General features: G+C 47.5%; 2 protein-coding genes across 2 annotated transcripts in view; one reads left to right on the top strand and one right to left on the bottom strand.

The window, feature by feature from the left end:
• LOC308645983 (obscurin-like) overlaps positions 1-12,542 on the bottom strand; it is a 438,916-nt gene that overhangs the window by 219,049 nt on the left and 207,325 nt on the right. The gene's annotated exons all lie outside the window — the stretch shown is intronic.
• LOC308646517 (obscurin-like) overlaps positions 1-12,542 on the top strand; it is a gene marked incomplete at its 3' end in the record, with an annotated part of 232,569 nt that overhangs the window by 12,859 nt on the left and 207,168 nt on the right. The window lies entirely within an intron of this gene.

The raw sequence follows: 12,542 nt of genomic DNA on the forward strand, positions 1-12,542 counted from the left end.
TGGACTCGCCTAGGCTTGGGGTCCCTGGCCACATCAGGTCACAGTAAACAGTGTTGACTAAAGAAGACTTTGAGATGACCTCTATTGAATCGCCAAGGCCAGACGATGCACAGGGGAAGCTCTAAGGGAAAGTGAATCAGGTACTTGTGGTAGTTTTGATTTTGGTAAAATCACAATCTCTGTCCTGGCCGCTGTTGTTATTATCATTAGTTTTCATCTTAGCCATCCCTGAGTGCACATTTGGGTATTGTAAATTACATTCAGAAATTCTATTCTGAGTCAAAAGCACAAAGCAGATTAGGAGGAAAGAAAGAACCTGCTGGAACTAGAGCAGCCCCGGGCAGGGAGAATGTGGGCAGTGGGAATGCCTGTGTGTCCACCAAGTCACTGTATGAAATACACGAGGTTGGAGTCTCAGAGGCAGGTCAGGTCTGCATGTCCCTCCCATGGAACTCTCCAGTAAGGACAAATACAACACAGCCTGGGACCCATGCACGAAAATGGCAATAGGGATTAGCCACTGAAGTCAGCACCTACCCTACACAGCACTCATGGCTTAGGTTGACCCAGAGCAAATAGCCTGTGGCCAGAAGCCCTCCCACAGCATCCCCCCAGTGACACATGGTCCAGGTGTCAGATTTGGCTGGCTCTGAGAGGGAAGTATGAGGTGACCAGATGTCCTGGGGACGAGACTCATGTCTGGGTGTGCAATGCATCTGCACCCTGTGACCTCACACCCGTGCGGGCAGACAGTGGCCTGGGAAGTGCTGTCAGCACCTGCATTCTGCCTGTGTCCCCCCATCAGGCAGGAGCAGGTGCCCAATAGCAATGCCTCCCTACTTAGTGTCTAGGAAAGAGGGTGAAAATAAAAGGTGAAATTGACGCATCCACAACCATATCAGGGGATTTTACCACATTGATCAGGTAGAGAAAAAAATAAATGGATTTGTACAAGTATTGCAAAAAAATTATTGGAAATACTTGTGTGATAGACAGATAGGTAAGACTGTGAGACCAGAAGAGGTTTGTGCTACATGCAGAACCCCAGAGGGGTCACAATCCTCCCTCACTGAGGCAGTGCAGGCCACATGTTCTGGCCACTGTGGAATGATGTCAGTGACTATCGGTGAAAGAATGACCAGCAAGCAGGGCTAGCCGTTTGGAAGTTCTAGAGAACAATCTAAGTGATACCTGTGTCGAATGGAAAAACAAACTAAAAATCAACTTTAAAGAGTATCTCACGGAGGAAGCAGGAGTCTGGCAGCCAAGTTCTCTCCCAGCTCTAGGAGTTCTTGGGTCAGTGTCAGGAGAACCTCAGATTCTAGGCATATGCAGTTTTCTGCACTGAACTAGCAATGAGATTAGCACAAAGCATAGAGCATCAAAGACAACTCAAGGTTTGAAATGTCACCATGCAGAACATTTTCACCACATGGACCTTAGATACAAAAAGCACTGAGAACACAGACCCTTAGCTTCTCCTGAGACCCTGTGTTCTGTCAGTGTGACATCAACACAGATACCTCACGTCCCATGCACATATAGATGCTGAAACCTCCATCAGCTTTTTCACTGCTGTGACTTAAAGACCTCACCAACACATCCATAGGGGAGGAAGAGTTTATTTGAGGGCTGGGCTCACAGTCCATGGAAGGCCAGCTCCATTCCTCTGAGCTGCAGGTGAGGCAGGACATCATGGGGGAGGAGTGTGGCAGAGAGAAGCAGCTCACCTCACAATGATCAGAAAGCAGAGAGAGGTCTCCACTTGCCAGATACAAATAGATATCCCAAAGCCACACCCCAATTCCCACCTCTTCCAGCCACACTCTACCATGTCAGTTAATCCCATTAGAGATCATTTCACGGATTAGGCTAAGTCTATAACCCAAACATTTCTCTTCCAATACTTCTTGCATTGTCTGACACTTGAGCTTCTGGGGGATACCACATCTAAACCATAACATGGGGCAACTGGGCTGAGAGTGGTAATAGTTGGATGACAGGTAGGTAGGTAGATTGACAGACAAAAAGATGGCAGAGTTAGACAGATAATAGATGGGTGAATGAAGACGATACCTAGATGGGTGGATACAGATGATAGGCGGATGACAGCTGGATGGGGATGATACCTAGATGGGTGGATGACAGATGATAAGCAGATGACAGATGATAGGCAGTTGGCAGCTGGATGAAGACAATACCTAGATGCACAGATGTTCCATAGGATGCTTCATCTCCTAGGAGGGCACAGGGGCATGCCATGGGAGCTCATCACACTACATAGGTTGGTGTGCAGCTAAAAACTTAGGAATTTTTCACCTACTATTTTTAACACACAGTTGACCACAGGTAACTGAAACCACAGAGCGTGAACCTGTGGATGAGAGGGGAGTACTGTAGAGGGAAACAGAGATGCATACAGAGATGGCAGGATGACAGGAGTGATAAAGTGAACAGATGCAGATACAGGAGACTGAGATCAGAGACAGGTGCAGGCCTACATTCAACCAGAGACTGAGGGCTTCACATGGGTCGGTGGCTGTGGAAGACAGAGCAGGTGGATATAGACATGGATGGATGGATCGATATCTAGACTGACAGATAGTGGATGGTATGGAAGACAGACAGACACTCACACTCACGCACACTCTCTAATTTAGAAACCAAGCGGTTTTCAGCAGTTTTCATGTGCTCACCCTTACCATGGAGTTCCCAGGGACAGGGGATTCTCAGGAGCAGAACCAAGGATGACAGCAGAAGCCAGAGCAGGGCATCTGAAAAGCAAGGGCTGCCCTGTCCTCGCCCAGCCACTGGCTGCAGAGCAGCGTCCTGGCAAACGGGCTGCAGGTGCAGGGCCTCTCCCGCCCAGTGACAGCCAGCACCTGTGTTGAGGCAATGAAGCTGCCCAACAAGGTGCCCCCGAGCCCATCAACCTGCAGACTGCAGAATCACAGCTGATGGATTTTTGGAGCCACACAAATGATTTCTGTGGTGCTGGGAGAGTCTGCTCAAGACGAACACCCATGTGCAGGAAAGTGATGGTCCTTGCAGAAGCTCGGCTGCCCTTGTGTGGGATCGGGTCAACACAGAAGGCTGAGTGGCATAGTGCTGGCCACAGGTCTCTGCACAACAGGACAGTGAAGGGACAAGGTGCCAAGGTTCGTGGCCGGGGGTTCTTGGGGAGAGGCAGGTGCCATGGAGGTGCAGAGGTGGCCTCGAAGCCTGGACAGTGCCAAGCAAGAGCTGGACAGCAGCCAACAGGACGTCCTCAACACTAATGTTACAAAACAAGTCCCCAAGGACGTGGCTCCTGGGAGGAAGTGAGCAGTATTTAGGGAGGAAGGAGGAGCTCAGCCTGAAGTGCTGGAGGGAGACACTGAACAGCCACGCTACCACTGAGGGGACATTCAGGGACCTGTGAACAGCAGGCAGTGGACGGTGTGACTCATGGGAAGGGGCTTTGAACAGGGCCAAGCAGGAGGAGCTGGGCCAATGGTGGTGGGCTGGATCATGTTCGCTGGCAGAGGGTACATATGGGGATCCCACAGGGCGTCCCACGCAGTGTTGCTAACAGAGCCGTGGTGAGAAGCCCTGGGGTGTGGACCAGGGCAGGCAGCAGACGGTCAGGCTGTGGGGTAGGAGGTAGGGCATGGGCGGGCAGGCAGAGGATGCTGGCGGCAGGCTGGTGCCTGCCCTCGCAGTCAGGAATGGCATGGTGGCCACACGGTACACTGGTCTCCGTGGAGAAGAAGAAATAGTGTGCAAACCTGGCAGGAGGATGCAGGAGTAAAGCGTCCTCAGTTCACCCACATCGTGAGCCACCAGCCCCATCCTCACCTCTGCCCTCAGCTCCAACCTCACGAGTTTGTCAAAATGTTTTTAATGAATCACAACTTACTCTTAGCTATACAACACATACTTCTTTTATATCCTTTTCTCCCAGGGAAACCAGCTATCTCAAGCCAACAGTCCGAATGGAGCAAGGCTAGTATTTTGTGATCTTTCCTGGTTGGCTTACTTCCAAGCAGTCATTTGGGAGAGAGAATTCAGCTCTGTTAAAGATTTTCTCAGAAGGTGATATTGTCTGCCAGAAGAAGAAGTGAGCCCCTGACCATTCGCCTCCTAACGGTCGGTCTCCCTATCTGGTCTGTTTTGTGTTGCTAAGAGCACACCTGGGAGTGGGTGACGTGGACGGAGGAGAAGGCTCCAATCGAGCTCCAGCATCGGCCAGGCTCGCTTGCTGCATCACCACATGGCAGAAGGAGGCAGGGCAAACAGGAGAGGGGATGAACTCACCCTCTCAGGATGGCACGGACCCTATGTTCTCAGCGCCCACCTCTCTGCTGCACACGTTTTCCTGGGATGAATGTTCAAACCAGGGTACTCTCAGAACTCGAGAGTGTTCGGTCCCTTTCATGGGGGGCCTTAGGGTGTTCCTGGCTAGGACAAGCTTTTGCCCCCTTCACAAGAACCCCAACAGAAGCTGTGGTCATGACCAGAGTCTCCAGAGCCCGGTTTGCCGAGAGCGGGAACTCCGCACCTTTCTCATCTTGGTGACCCTGTGGAGAAAGCTCCATCACAGGCTGCCTGTGTTTGTGCTAGACTCTTGCTAAGAGGTGTGAGCAGAGGAGTGAGTACCTTGTAAGTCCTGGAGGGTTCTTTGCTCAGTGGTTGTAAGGATTCTTTGTCTTCAAGCTGCCTTTGGAATAATATCAATGCTTTCCACGGCACATCGCTCCCCACATGGACCTCACAGACACTCTAGAACACTCTAGCAGCCGTAGACATTCAGGCTCATCAGACTGTGGTGCTTTCTCAAGGCCAGCTTACATCTTGGGCCACAAAACAGGCCTCAGTAAATTCAGAAAAATCAAAAAATCATTATTTTCTCAGACTGCAATGCAATAAAATTAGAAACTAACAAGAAAAATTGTTAGAAATCATACAGGAACATGGAAACAACATGCTCTTGAACAACAAATAGGGCAGAAATCAGAAAAGAAATTAGAGTTTGCTGGAAGCGAGTGAAGATAGAAGCAGCACACACTCAGGGTCGTGGAGTGTAGCACTGTCGGTCTCAAGAGCAAGTTCCGAGCAGAGGAGCCACATCAGAATGCACAAGGACTTCCGGTGAACAACCCAAGAGTGCAACTCAGGAGCAGAATGACGGGACCATTCAGCCCAACCTAAGGTGGGGAGAAAGAAGGGAATACCAAAGATCAGAGCAGAAATCAGTGAAATAGAGACCAAGAAAACCACATAAAGGAGCAATGAAATAAAGAGCCGTCCTTTTAAAAATAAACAAAATTGACAAATACTTAATTGAATGAACCAAAAAAGAGAGAGGACCCAAATAAACAACATTAGACATGAAAACGGAGATGTTATAACTGATACCACAGAAGTTCAAAGGATCATTAGAGAACATTTTTGTGGGAAGCCATTCTAACATGTGATTAGGTGACTCCCGTTAAGGGCCTGAGGCGCTTTGGCTGTGTCGAAGCTTTCCCGGCCCTTTCCTGATGAGAGAGCCCATCCGTGTGGGGGTGTGCCTGACCACTGACCCCGGGGACCCAATCACTGACCCTGACCTTGGAGTGCAGCCCCCCCTCAACCTTCATTGGATGGAATTCTCCCCTGAATCTCTTGTTCCCCAATAAAAGGCTACTCCCCGGCGTGTTCACTCTCTCTCTCTCCTGCTAGCCCTGAGTAATCCTCGCTGCCCTGCTGGGCGGCTAGAGGTGGGAACCAGAGAGGTGAGCCATCTCGGACCTAGCAATATAAATAAGGTAACTGAGTTTGTGTGTTTTATTTCGATCTCTTCTAACCAACTTTATGCCTAGAACCTCATTAATGAAACCACTGCGCAGGCCGCGTGGTAGACATTTTGAAAAAGTACATGCTAATAAATTGGAAAACCTAAAAGAAAGGGACAAATTTCTGGACACCCAGGACCTATCAACACTGAATCAAGAGGGCACAGGAACTTAGAGGACCAAGAACAAGGCGTGAGATTGAGTCAGCAATGACGTAAAGAAGTAGGAACAGTTGCTTCTCAGATCTTTCCATAAATAGAAAGGGAGGAAAGAAGCCTTCCAAGCTCACCCTACCAAGCCTCACTGTACTCTGCTACACACACACACACACACACACACACACACACACACACACACACACACGAGAGAAGGAAAAGAAAACTACAGACCAATAAACTCAATGAACACAGAGGCAACAATCCTTAGCAAATACTTGCAAATCAAATTTAATGGCACATTAAAAAGGTCATACAACATGATCAATTTGGTTTCATTTTAAGTACACAAGGACGGTTGAACATCTGCAAACCAACACATTTAATAAAGCACATAAATGGAACCAAGGTGAGGCTTATGTGGTCATCTCAAGAGACCCAGGAATCTAACTCCCCTCCATGACAAAGTCCCTGAATAACAGGCGAGAGACAGCCCCACAGCCAACATCACACAAACAGAGAAGAACTGAAGCACTTCCCCCAAGATCAGGAGCAAGACAAGGGTGTCCACTCGCACCACTTTTGCACGAGTACATTACTAGAGGTTGCACTCAGAGCAATCAGGCAAGAGAAATAAATGAAAGGCATGCAAAGAGGAAAGAAGAGTCAAACTATCCCTGTTTGGAGATGATATGATGCTAGACAGAAGAACCTGAAGACTGCGCAGAGACTCTAGGAGCAGATGAGCAAATCCCGCCAGGCAGCAGAGTGCTAACCCAACATTAGAAAGTCAGGAGCCACTGTATGTACAGCCACAGTGAACTCCCTGGCAAGAAATCCAGAGGCACTCCCACTCCTCACACACACACGCCTGCCGGGATACAGCCCTAGCAGAAATCCGGAAGTCCTGAAGGAGGAGTGGCGTCAGCGAAAGAAGAAGAGATAGGACAACGGGTTGCAAGCTACAAGCAGCCTCCAGAAAGATCTGCTGCCCCCGGAGGGGCCTTTATTTTTAATACCTTTTTTACAGGTGTTTTTTCGGGTCATTAATGGATAGCCTCAAAGCCTTTTCAAGAGTTACAATCTTTTCTGACATATATTGATTACCTAAGATATTGAGTACATTGTTTAAAGTATTTTTCTGTAACCTTAGCCAATCATGATTAAGCTTTTATGTTTTTACCTCGATCACTAGGTGCTAGTGTAAGGGTCCGGCGGAGCGTCAGAGAAAGAGACCACACAAGAGACTGGCTCCATGCAATGGCAAGGGGGGATTTATTGGGGATCCATTCCAGCGCGCTGGGGCTCCGTGCTCACTCAAGAAGGGAGAGCAGCCCAGAGCCCAGAGCAGAGGTCGAGCAGAGCTTAAGTACATTTTGGGGGGGGAGGGCAGTGGGGGGGGCTTTGCATACATCAGAACAAATCATCATGAGGCGTGGGAAAATTGAACAACAACTCTGAGAAGTGATTAGCACATTCATTGGCGGGAACAGGTCGGGCGGGGGTGATTGGTCACTCCTAAGCGGGGTACACATTTAAACTGATTGGTTCGGGCCCTGTGACAAACTGCACAGGGCCCTAGGCTAAATGGCCAGTAGGGCGTTGTCTTAACTATCTCAGGAATTTCAGGTTCTGGGTGTAGCAGAGGAACTTTGCAATGCCCGGGTCTTTTACATGTTAATTTTGCAGTTTAGAATTAGCTTAGAAATTTTACCCTTACACTAGGTTATGCAACTAGACTGCATATCCCCAGACCTATTATTCACTTCTAACTTTAAAGCATACACATAATTATTTCATTAACCTTTAACTTTAAAGCATACCTATGATTATTGATAAACTTTCTTACTTCTAAAGTCCCAATAAAACACACTTAAAATAGTGAAAGTCTATTACTTAAAAGCCTACTACTCTGAAGTGTCTCTAAAATATGTCTATGTTCATTATACATTATTTTATTTTTAATTTCCAAGGTAATTTCCTTTGTTCATATGACCTATTTAACTGCTTTCTTACAGAGTTTTCTTGATCCTTGGTCAAAGCACACCAATTCTTATGTCTTTGTAATCTTTAACTAAAGGACAGGCTTTGCACCTCAACCCATTTGCCATTTATATTAAATATGTGTTTTCCATTCTCATCATGAATTCCTGTGTAAGGCAAAGGAGGGTCTGTTGGTGGGGGAAATGTATGTTGTACAGGTTGTGGCTTTAGAATGGGGGGGCTTAATGCAAATTGTTCTTTTCTCAGGAACCTCGAATTGCAATCCTTTTCCCTTGAATTTCTTGAGGAATAAAACCATTGCTTGTATCCTGAAAGACACTGAAGCCACCTCATGGCATGTCTCCATCGTATCCTTAGTCTCATTCTGGGAATTTTTCTGCAATCTCAGGCGATACGTACTGTTATTATTGATTGACATATGCCCTGTTATCCATATCATGAGGATCATAAACAAAACCCTCAACATTCCCCATGGTTCCGGTTTCCAGATGGCGCGGCCCTGCTGCAGCATCCCTCACGCTGTGACCCTGTCAGGCAGCGGAAGCAGGAACACCTTTACCACATGCCCAGGAATGAGCCTCGTAAGAACACAGAAGGCCTCTACATGAAAACAACCAAATGCTGAGGAGGGAGATGGAAGAAGCCACCTCCTACACCTGTGGATTGGAATAATTAGCATTACTAAATGCCTGTGTTACCCAAAGCTGCCTACAGATTCAATGTGACTCCCCGAAGCCAGTGACATTCTCCACAGAGCTAGACAGAGCAATCCTAGAAGTCACAGGGGGGCACAAGGACCCCAAAGAGCCCAAGCAATGCTGAGCAGAAGCAGCTGAGCTCAAGACACACCCAGTAGAAGGGCCTAACAAAGCAACATGGTGCAACATGCAGGACCCAGAAGCAGTCCACACAGTTTCAGCCTCTGCATTCAGACCAAGGTTCAGGAACATCCTTCGGAGGGAGAACAACCTCAGCAGATGTTGCTGGGAGCCAAGGTGTTCACACAGAGAAGACTGGAACCAGACCCCGTTGCCCACCTGCACAGCAATCCACCCAACTCCTACACCACCAGAGAAAAGCTCTGAGGAAACACTTCCAGATGCTGGCACAGAAGGCAATGCCCTGGACAGGATGTACAGTCCAGGGAAGCAAAGGGAGAACTGGCTAGTGGGGTTGTGTCAGATGAAAAGCCTTCTGCACAGCAAAGGAAACAATCCGCAGAGTGAAGAACAACCTACAGGACCATAGAAAGATGTGCCTGCTATTCATTGACAAGGATCAATATCCAGAGTGTGTAAAGAACCCGACAAACTAAATGTCAAACAAAACAAACCTACTAATCAGTCCTACTAAAAACAGTAGATGGTTCATAGCCAGCCTCAGCAACTTGGCAAGGCCCTGTCTCAAAAAATAATAAATAAAAACGGCTGGGGATGTGGCTCAGTGGTTGAATACCTCTGGTTTCAATCCCTGGCACCAAAAACAAACCAAAATCCCACAACCTCCTGCCCCCAAAAGGTAAATGATCTGAATAGACACTTTTCAAAGAGGAAATACAAATGGATCATAAACACATTAAAAAAAAAAACTCTTCAATACCTGCAGTCACCAGAGAAATGCAAATCAAAACCTCAGTGAGATTCCCTCTCACCCCAGTTAGAGTGGCCGTCACCAAATGAACAGAAAATAACAGATGTGGCAAGGGCACAGAGAAAAAAGGGCACCATGTCCCGCAGCTAGAGTGTGGATTAGTGCAGCCACCTGGAGAACTGTCCACAGCTCTCAGAGGACTCAGAACACACTGCTCGTGACCCAGCTGTCCCAGTCTTTGTTGCTTATCTGAAGGAGGGAAGGTCATGCAAAGTGGTGCCTCACTCCCGTGTTCACTGCTGCTGTGTTCACGTGGCCCAGCTAGGGGACCCGCCCATCCCCTCAAGGATGGTGGATGTGGAAGTGAGGCTTATCCACTCAACGGAGTGGTACTCAGCCTTTAAGAGGAGTGAGATCCCATCACATGCAGGGACGATGGAGCTGGAGAACGCTGTGTTCAGAGGATCTAGACTCAAAAAAGACAAGAACTGTTTTCTCTCCTATGTGGAAACTTAAAGAAAATGACCTGAAAGTAGACCAGGGATGGCAAAGTAGGTTGGGGAGAGGACGGAAGGAGGGTGTGCCGTGTGGGCACCTCCCAGCAAACCCACAACTCCTGTAGCCAACGTGCTGATGGCTACACACTGTCAAAACAAAAGAGCAAAGAACAGGAGACCACCAGACCCCACGCCTGACCTCCAGGCCTCCCCACACGTCCACTCTGAGATCTCAGTTCACATCTTTCCATCTTACCTGTTTCTAACACAGTGGAGTAGTTTTTATTTTGAAGTGTGTTGTTTTTGAATCTTCGTACTACATACATGAATGGTCTATGTACCACACTGACAATATTAGAGCAATCTGAATTTGTTCATATGATGATTTTTAGCAGTGAGTTTTATACCTTCCCATGTTTCCCTTTGGATTTTAATTTGCTTCATGTACCAATTGCACGTACCTCTAGGGTTAAGTACAGTGCTTTAACACCAGTGTGACACACCAGGGAAACTCAGCTGCTCTCTGTCCACTCCCGCCCCGTGCCCTTCAGGATCCCTGGGAACCACTCATCTACTTTCAGGTCAGCATTGTGGTTTTTGCTTCCACCTTGACATGGCGGTGTCTGGCTTGTTTTGCTACCTAACCTCCTCCACTTTCATCCATTCCTTTTCCTGCAAGTGACAGGATTTCACTCTTCTGTGGCCACATGATACCCATTATGCACACGTATCCCTTCCTCTTGACTTCTCACCAGCACATGGGCTCCTTACCTATGCACACTTCAGTACTGTGAACAGGGCAGCAGTGAGCTGAGCGTGGGGGGTCTCTGGAGGAGCTCACTGTGTCCTTGCGATGTGCACTGCACTCTGACTTCCTTGACGGGCCTCTGTGCTCCACCAACAGTGTGCCCCTCCCTCTCGTCCATGGCCTCAGTAGCACTGTTACTTCGTGTTTTGGATAATAGCCATTCCGGCTGGGGTGAAAGGCTGCCTCACACTGGTTTTGATTTGCATTTTGCTGATACATAGATATCGAGCATTTTTTATATATTTATTGGACATTTGCATTTCTTCATTGAGAAGTGTCTATTCACCATTTTAAATTGGATTATTTGTTCTTTTGTTGTTAAAATTTGAGTTCCTTATATATTTTTGTGTTACCACTTTGCCATGTTTTCTCCTTATACAGTAACATCACTTTTACCTTGAAAAAATTTCTTTAGCATTTCTTATAAAACAGACCTGGCAGAAATACATCCTCTTGTCTTTTGTCTGGGATGTCTTTCTTGCTCCTTCATTTCTAAAGGATAGCTTTACATATAAATATATAAAATAAATAGCTTTATATAGAGATATTTAAAATGTAAATATATAAGGAACTAAAAAAAATTAACAAAAACAAAAAATCCAATTTAAAAATGGGTGATTCAAATAGATACGTCTCAACAAAGAAATGTGAATGGCCAATAAATACATGAAGCATCACTTCATTTCTGGAGCACCATGTTCTCAGCGGGTGGTGCCTGGGCTCTGGTGTGCACCCTGCTGCCGTCTGCTGCAGGCCAACCTGGCACCCTGTGCTCACTTTCCTGCGCCTTGGAGAACCTTCCTGTCTTTCAGGTCTTGGGGTGGACTGGGTTCAGCTGCCTGACCCAGGACCCCACTCTCCCGGCACCTGGGTTTGTGACCTTCTCTAGACTTGGGGAGCTTTCTGCTCTTTCTCTGAGTTGGCTCCACATTCTCATGGCTTTCTCAAGTCCTTCCTGACCCAAGTCAGCCATGTGCGCTCTCAGGACCTCCCCAACCTTCCCATCATATCCATCGATATGGCTGCAGTCTGAAAAAGGAACTTTCTTCCCTCCTCTTGTCCTTCTTTCTCCTTGGTGACTTTTTGAGAGACCTGTCTTTGAGCTCACTGCCTCTTCTGTTTGATCTATTATACTAGTGATGCCTTCTATCATGCTTTTAATTTCACTGAGTGTGTTTTTCAGCTCAAGAATTTGATTTTTTGAAATTGCTTCTGTTGCATATTGATACAGATAGAGGTAGACAGAGAGACTCCTGATGGGAACATGTCAACGGTCAGCAAGCAAGCAGCGGGGTGATGCAAAAGCAGGGGACACAGACTTCTCCAAAGAGAAGGGCCCCGAGTCAGGAGTCCGTGGGGAGTTTTGGCCTGTTCTTTTTATGGTCTCTGGAATTTCATCCTTTCCTTATCTCCTCCCCTGCCCACGCTCTCCTCACTATTATTGATTGGCGTCCCCTGTGTCCATACGTCTGTTTTGGTTTTTATATTGGATCCCCCACTTAGGAGCACAAGTACAGAAGTGTCTGTCTGGTTGGGTCCCCTGCTGGCGTCCACAAGCTCTTTTGTCAGCCAGGAAGTTGACCTCCCTAGAAGCCCCTTTCCAGACCTCTTTGTTCTGGACCTGCCCCCAACTTCCTCCTCGCCATCTTGCCCTGGACGCCGAGGCTCTTCT

The sequence above is a fragment of the Spermophilus citellus genome (assembly GCF_964194105.1).
Source record: "Spermophilus citellus genome assembly, chromosome: 1".
Taxonomy (NCBI): domain Eukaryota; kingdom Metazoa; phylum Chordata; class Mammalia; order Rodentia; family Sciuridae; genus Spermophilus; species Spermophilus citellus.